Below are 7,936 nucleotides of genomic sequence, written 5' to 3' on the forward strand. Positions count from 1 at the left end.
CGTGATGTGGTCAAACCCAATACGGACTTTGACAGCTACGAATGGAAGAGAACACGGCAGGAGCATTCAGTTATGATAAAATACACAAAAAATCCTCCTCTCCCTCCAGCATCACGGCTTGATCATGAATGTGCTGTGTGACCCAACCATGTCATTTCAGCTCTGTGATGACCCTCAGTGTCCAAAACGAGATGGCCGGCAAGTGACACGGATGTTCTAGTGAGAGGTCGCCCAGGAGGTCTGGGGAATAGGGGTGGGGCAGATACATTATTACCTTGAGCTATTTTTAATGTGCTGCATCTAACGCGTTGTTTGCCTCACTTAATTTTACTCACTTGGAAAGAAACCTGGGAAGTTCAGAAATGCCAGATGCAACAGGGATCAGCTCCCCACTTCTCAAGCTAGAACGGAAAAGATGACAGAAGTGTGTTGGTACAAGGAAGGCAGCATCAGTCAGACAGGAGGAAATCTAGGCTACTATGGCAATGAGAGATCCTGGGGAGGTCCTTCGAGGAAGGCTGAGCCAAGACCCATCCAACTGAGCACCTACTCCAGGCTTGAAGGTTCAAACAAAAGAATAAAATTCAGGTCCACAGATGAAACATAGGTAATTTTTTTAAGCACAGTTAACAGTTTTATGGTAATGACAGCTGGACAGCCATGTACACTAATTGCCTACATGAAAGCAATATCCATACTGTAAATCTAATACCAATTATTATTAGTTTTGGGGTTTGTTTTACTTTATGCAGCCTTTCTTGCTTCTTAGCTGTGTTCAGCCCACCCTAGTTTCTTCGTAATAGGCTGAGTTTGATTTTGTGTGGCCGATCTCGACTTACAAGGAAAAAGATGTCAGTCTCCCTCAGACACCTTCTCCTGCGTCATCAGACTGTCTAGCTCTTTATTTATACACTATTTTGCAGATAAGGAAACTGAGTTCCAGAGAGGGGAAGTGATGCATCCAAGGCCATAATCCTTGCTAATATATCTAGGACTAGCACAAGGGCTCAAGGCCTACAATGTAGATCTCCAGCTCTATCACTGTTGCAAATGACCTGGCATACTTGTGTCGTGAATACGAAGTTTATTTGGAAGGGGAAGAAAAAAAAAAAAAGCTAACATGAGTCATCTCCTTTGTCAAGGGGCACCACACAGATTGTTCTAATAAAGCATCCAGCATCTCCAGAACCACTTGTTTCTGAAACAGCCAACCTCAGTCCCAGAGAATAAAAGGCCATGTCTTATGCCCCTTTAGGATACCCACGACCCTGTGAGCAGATGCGCTGCAAGGCTTTGGGGATCTGCTAGCCCAGCCCAGGGAATCCAGACGTTGCCGGTACTGGAGAGGGAATGGGGGTGGGGGGGGTGGGGGGTTGGCTAGGGGAGGGTCAGAGTTGCGTTTTCTCCCGGCAACAGTTATGATTTCATGCAGCCCCATCTTACTCCCCTGGGAACATCTAAATATCCCATCCACTCAGGGGTCCCTCCTCAACTTCCCCAGGACAAAAGCACTGCAGTCTGGGAGGTGAATCTGGCAGACCGGGAGGGACGGTATTTGACCCAAGCCTTAGAGGAAGCACCGCTCCGCTCCCTCCTCCACCAGTTACTGGAACTCCCCACCGGATCTTCAGACGCCAAGAGGCGTCCCCCACTCTGAGCCCGACCCCTCTTTCAGCGTCTGCCCCAACAGAGGCGCGAAGAAGCAAAGCCCACTGCCCATCGCTCTACCCCGCCACCCACTCGCCTCCGGTCCCCCCAGTGGCCGCCCCCCGTGGGCCTCCCTCCCTCCTCACTCGCGGGGTCCCCGCCGGACACTTGCCTGCTCCAGCCCGAGAATCTGAGCGCGCCCCTTTCTCTCCGCCCGCAGAGGACCCGCGTCTCCCGCCTCCGGCCCAGACCCCCTTCTCCCCGCGTCCCTCCGCGCCCCGGGTGTCAGCCGTGCACCCGCACTTCCCGCCCGGCCCGTTCGGGCTCTGTCCGCCCCAACTTTTCCCGGCCGCGGCGCCGGCCCCGCAGCGGCAGGGATACCGCGTCCCGCGCCGCGAATGGCGCGCGGGCTCGTGTCCCCTCGGCCCCGGCCCGCCCCGCCGGCACGAGTTGCGCTCGGGACTCGCTCGGCGCCCGGGCCTCGGCTGTCCGCCCGGCGCAGAGGAGGAGCCGGCGTGGCGGGAACCGCGCTGTCCCGGCGCCGGCACCCCCGCCCGGTGCCCGGTGCCCGCCCGCGCCGCTCCCTGCCCACCTGCCCGCCCGCGCCGCCGCCGCTCACCTCCTCCCGCGCCGCCGCCGCCACTGCCGGGAAGACGTGGCAGTGGCCGCCGCTCGAGCTCCCCGCCTCGCCTCTTCTCTCGGCGTCCGCGCGGGCGGCTCCGGCGCGCCGGACCGCAGCGCCAGGCGCCCTCTGCCGCCGGGAAGGCGAATCCTCTCGCCCTAACCCTAACTCGCCGGCCGCCCCCGCCCCAAGGCTCGCTCCCAGCCCGGTTCCGCTCTGCCGGAGACCCTCCCTTGTGGCGGCCCCGGCCCCGCCGCTGCCTCCGGGGAGCCTGCCCTGACCAGCCAGCCTCTCGGCGCCCTTCCTCCGTGCCCCACCTGGGTCGATACATTTCCTGCTTCTCTAAATCTGAATGCCTCGCCTACGAAAAAGTAAAATAGGGTTGGGGAACAAACGCCACGTCTCTCGTGTTCGTCATTCTCTCTCCTAGGGCTAGGTTAGCGCCCTGCCTGGAGTACCCAAGGGCGCAACAAATACTTCTTGAAGCAGTGAAAGGGTGAATGAATGAGTAGAGATTTGGGCCGCTCTCCACCCACGTAGGCTTCTAAACCTCCAGAGGACAGATATCCCCACCTGGATTTTTTTTTGTTGTAAATTACACACACACACACACACACACACACACACACACACACACACACACACACACACACACACACACACACACACACACACACACACACACACACGCTTGCGCAGCGTTGCATGAACAAATAGGATTCACAATTCCCCACCTCAGACTAGCACCAAAGTTGCACAAGGCCCGCAGCTCTAAGTTACTCAGGGCCTTTAGTCAAACAGACTTAGGTTTTACATAGATCTACCACTTAAAAGCTGGGAACTCTCGGGAAAGCTAATCTCCCTGGGCAGTTACCTCATCTATAAATTAAGAGTAATAAAATCTACTTCATGGAGTTGTTGTGAGGATTAATTGAGATCCTGCACTCTGTGTAAAGCACTTTGCTCAACCCCTCCACCCCACCTATACCGTACCTAAGTGGTACCTGCTGTTACTATTATTACTAATCTAGTAGGTAATAAAAACTACAGGCAAAAATTAAAATAATGGCTACCTTTTCATCTGGGGACACCTTAATACCCTTGTATGTGGGGTATTGTCACCTACCCAGGAGAGCCAGCCCCGGGAGCAAGGCCTTTCCAGTCACTCTTCTTCCCCACCCCGAAGAATTAACGGGTCTTGGGTTTTAAGACCAGTTATGAGCTGGTCTTAAGAGCTGTAGAACTGGCTCTCCTGTAGGTTTTCCCCCGGGGTTTCGGTGGCCAATCTCTTAATGAACAAGTGTTTATTTTATTGCAAAGGCAGTCAATGTTTAAGGGCCCCTGTGGTCTACAGATTCTTCCTGTTTTCTCCTTGCCCTCTCTCAACACCTTGAGGCCGTCTTTTCATTTTTAACAGTCTCCTTCCTGCTCTGCACATAAAACAGCAGTGAGTGCAATGAAGTGGCATCAGACAGGACTGGGCTGGAATCCCAGCCCATCCGCCTTGGGCTTTCTGCACCTCAGTCCCCTCAATTGTAAATTGTGGAGAATGATGCTTATCTGTGACATTGAGAGAATTGGTGATCCAGTCTGTGAGTGAAGTCCCTGGAACATATAGGTGTTTAATAAAAGGCAACTATCGATTCATTTATTTAACAAGCATTTAGGGAGCATCCACTGAGTGTTGTAGGTGCTGGAAGAGTGAGGGAAACAAACATTGGTGAGGTACGATTCTTGCACTCAAAGGAGTCTGAGGTCTAGTGGATGAGACAGGCACCCACATGCTAGGGCAGAGGGGTTGGGAGGATATACATGCTGCTAATATGAAATTAGCAAGCCTCAGTTCCAAATTGGGGCAGTGTTTCTGCAATATAGATTGCTTCAATTCATTATAATTGTAAATGCCATTTTCCTCTAAATATGTACATAACTTTCCAAGACCACTGCAAAAAATTAATGGATAATTTTGTGAGGCAAACAGAACCATTTGATGTAGGGTTCAGTCCCTTAATAAGGTGACTCCAAATGCTTCCTTATACTAGAAATAACATGTACATTGTGTTTTTGTGAGAGCACCAGAACTTATAAGTTAAAGTTGCATATCTTGCAATGCATATCTAAGAGGGAAAGTCCACATACTGTGGACATCTAATGTATCACACCGCCTACCCATGCCCATGATGTAGCCCCCTCCCGTATTAACCCTGGGCTTGGCCACACGACGTGTTTTGGTCACTGGGACATCAACAAACATGGCAAACGCAGGGATGTTTGATGAGCACGTGTGCCTCGCTCCTTGCCTTCTTGAAACACTGTGAAGAAAGTGAAGAAATCTGGTCCAACCTCCTTAAAAATGAAAGACTCAGGCAGAGAGAGGCTCACCACCCCAGCTGTAGCAAACCCCAGCCAACCCACCAGCTGAATGTAGCCACATGAGTGAGCCTAGGCACTACTAGCCAAAATGACCCAGGCAACCCAATAGCTGTGAAAAATAAAATGGTGGTTGCTTTAATCCACTAAGTGCTGGCAGCAATAGATAACTGATAGACACATCACACACAGGCGTTTCGACAGGTGCAAGGTCTCGGTGAAATTCAGCCAAGAGTCAATACTCTCACTAGTGCTTTCTGTCATGAAGCATTCAATTGAAGTTAATGTGTCTCCGCTTAGCAGAGTATCACACTTTAAGTCATTCCTTCTTTCAAAGTTCTTCACTGAATGGCTACTGAGCCTAGTGCTGGTTAAAATCCTTTTGCAGCCAAAAGGACAATAAGCTGGCAAAATCAGCTTTAAAACCACGTTAAACATTATAACTCCTTGGAGCACAGCAGGTGTTACAGAGGTTGGGTATTTATGTCTCTCTCTCTCTTTTTTTTTTTTTTTTGGCTGCATCGGGTCTTAGTTGCGGCATGTGGGATCTTTTGTTGCGGGGCGCAGGCTCTTTGTTGCGGGCGCGGGCTTCTCTCTGGTTGTGGTGCGCGGACTCCAGAGCGCGTGGGCTCTGTAGTTTGCGGCACGTGGGCTCTCTCGTTGAGGCATGTGAGCTCAGTAGTTGTGGCGTGCAGGCTCAGTTTCCCTGTGGCATGTGGGATCTCAGCTCCCCTACCAGGGATGGAACCCGCATCCCCTGCATTGGAAGGTGGATTCTTTACCACTGGACCACCAGGGAAGTCCTTATCTCTCTATTTTATTATTAACTTCTTGATGATGGACACCCTGTCCAATTTGACAAGGTTTGACTATAGATCATGAACATCAGAGAAGGAAGGGAAGTTAGATCCGCTAATCTACCACCTCATTTTATAGATAAAGACACTGGGGCTAAGTGAGATTAGAAGAGCCTTACAAATTCCTAGGGTCCTGGAGCTGGCTCAGAGCAAAACTGAGATGACCAACTCAAAGATCTTTACGCTGTTTCTTGGATTGGATTGTTTGGTGGGTTGTTTTTTCTTTGTGACATTGGCTGCTACTAAAAATATCCTCCCCATGCTCAAAAGAGCTTTACAACTTTCCTTTGCATTTAGGATAAAATCCAAAGTCTTCATCTTGCCCCACAGGGTCTGGTGCAGCTAGCCCTCCAGAGGCATTCGTTTGGCAAACCCATCCCTCAGAACACTCTGCCCACTCCAATTTTTTTCTGTCCTCGCGTCACTCCATACAAGATTCCAAGCCCTGAATGAAAGCCAGCTTGACCTGGCTTGGTCACATGACCTAGCTTGATCACAACCCCAACCCAAGAAGAATGGGGCTCCCCGAATGAAATCCCCCAAAATTAATCATCAGGTGTTGTTACCAAAAGAAGAGAAAGTGGATGGAAGGTGACCAAAGCCAATGAACGTCCACTATGTTATCTCTCAGGCCTCAGCTTAAATGTCATTTTCTCAGGGAAGCTTTTAACTACTCCATCTGTGATACTCTTTCATGACACTCCTGATTTTTCACTGTTCTCATCACATTTTATAAATATATATTTATTTGTTTGTTTGTTTCTGTCATGGTCTCCCTCCACGAGAGAAGGGACTGTGCTTGTTTACCCACTACTATATCCCCAACACCTGGTGTGGAGCCTAGGGCATAATTGGCTCTCAATATTTATTAAATGAATGAATGAATGAATAATATGGGCCTTATGATTCTTCTGACTCAGTCCGCATGACATTAGCTTTGTAAGAATGGTGAAAAAAACAAAGAGAACATGAGGGTATAGGTCTGTGGAAGACACACCTTGTTGTGACACTGTGGAGAGGACAGGAACTCACACTCAGGATGAAGGAGGAAACACTACCTTGTGCATTAGATGTGCCATGTTGCGCTGGGCTGTGCCAGTCTTGAGAGATAAATTATAGAAGCAGTGAAGTAAGAAAGGGGAGGTCTAGAGTGGTGAAGGCAGCGTGCCTCAGAGTGTGTTTGCAGAAGTAGGAAGCCTCAAAGCTAAAACTGGGTTCGTGGCCTGGCTGCAGCTGCCAGGAGCACAGGTTAGCCGCGTATGTTCATAAACTTGCTCCCTCGGCCCCTTCCGTACCCGGCTGTGCAGCCTCTGCAGCAGGGTTCCAGGCTCATCTGCTGACGGCCGCAGGTCCTTGGAGATGTTTTTACTACTCAGGGGCAAAACAAGATCTTATTAGAGCAATGTAAAGCTAAATGCATTCCATTTTTGTATCAATGAATATGAGACTTGTGAGAGCTTGGGGTTTTGTTTTCAGCCATTTTTCAGCAAAATAAAAAGTTGGCAATCTCAGTACCCCCCCTAAACGTCTTTGTAATGTTACAGGGCCATGCAACCTGAAAGCCTTGGACGTTACTACCTTACAATCTCAGAGACCTGGGTGACCCCTGCAAAGGCTCAGCAGACTCAATAGACCATCACTCATTCAGCTGTTGTTGTTTGAATCGTGCCTCTGTTTCCTTTCCTGCCTGTCGCCTACGTGGCAGACACATTAGCTGGTTAGAATGTACAGCCTAAAGAGGCTTCACTCCCAGGACCACGTCTGTGGCCGTGGGTCAGGAGGAGGTTGGTGGTGGCTCCGGAGATGTCCGGTCAGGAATGAGGCTCTGGGCTTGGGGTCTGGTCAATGACAGAGTACGTGTGTATGTGCGTGTGCACGTGTGTATGCATGCAGGCATGTAGGTGTGTGCTTGTGACAAAGGGAGTCCTTCTAGGTCACCAACACTGTTCCAACAGAGGGGGGCTACTTACTCCTAAGAGGAGATATTGTTTTTAATCCCTGTGTTACAAAGGGGAAAACTGAGACCTAGCACACTTAAGTAATTCACCTAAAGCCCAACTGAATACAGACGTCAAACAGTTAACACCTTTGGCAATGTTTCCCTCCACAGGTACACAACTGGTGTTAAAGTTAAATCCAATAAGAATTCCCAGAAGCTGACATTCTGGAAAGACTCTTCTAGAACTAGAAAAGGGGTGAAATTTATCTTCCCTAAACTGAGGAAAATACCCAATTTCTTGTATTTGACAAGCGGTGTAGCATTAAGTCCCATACATTTACATTTCCACCAGAAGCTAGCCTACCCATTTCATACTCTTAGCTGGAATTTGAATTCCTCAGAGAAGACTACTGCATAAGTATCAATATTATAATAAAAATGTCTTGGGGGCTTCCCTGGTGGCACAGTGGTTGAGAGTCCGCCTGCCGATGCAGGGGACAC

The 7,936-nt window shown here is 49.8% G+C and overlaps 1 long non-coding RNA gene across 1 annotated transcript in view; it reads right to left on the reverse strand.

The window, feature by feature from the left end:
- LOC132525342 (uncharacterized) overlaps positions 1-2,392 on the reverse strand; it is a 69,528-nt gene extending 67,136 nt beyond the window's left edge. The window contains exon 1 of the long non-coding RNA XR_009542221.1: positions 2,267-2,392. This is a non-coding gene — a long non-coding RNA (uncharacterized LOC132525342). The remainder of the gene's footprint in view (positions 1-2,266) is intronic.
- Positions 2,393-7,936: the final 5,544 nt, after the last annotated feature.

The sequence above is a fragment of the Lagenorhynchus albirostris genome, chromosome 9 (genome assembly GCF_949774975.1).
Source record: "Lagenorhynchus albirostris chromosome 9, mLagAlb1.1, whole genome shotgun sequence".
Classification (NCBI taxonomy): Eukaryota; Metazoa; Chordata; class Mammalia; order Artiodactyla; family Delphinidae; genus Lagenorhynchus; species Lagenorhynchus albirostris.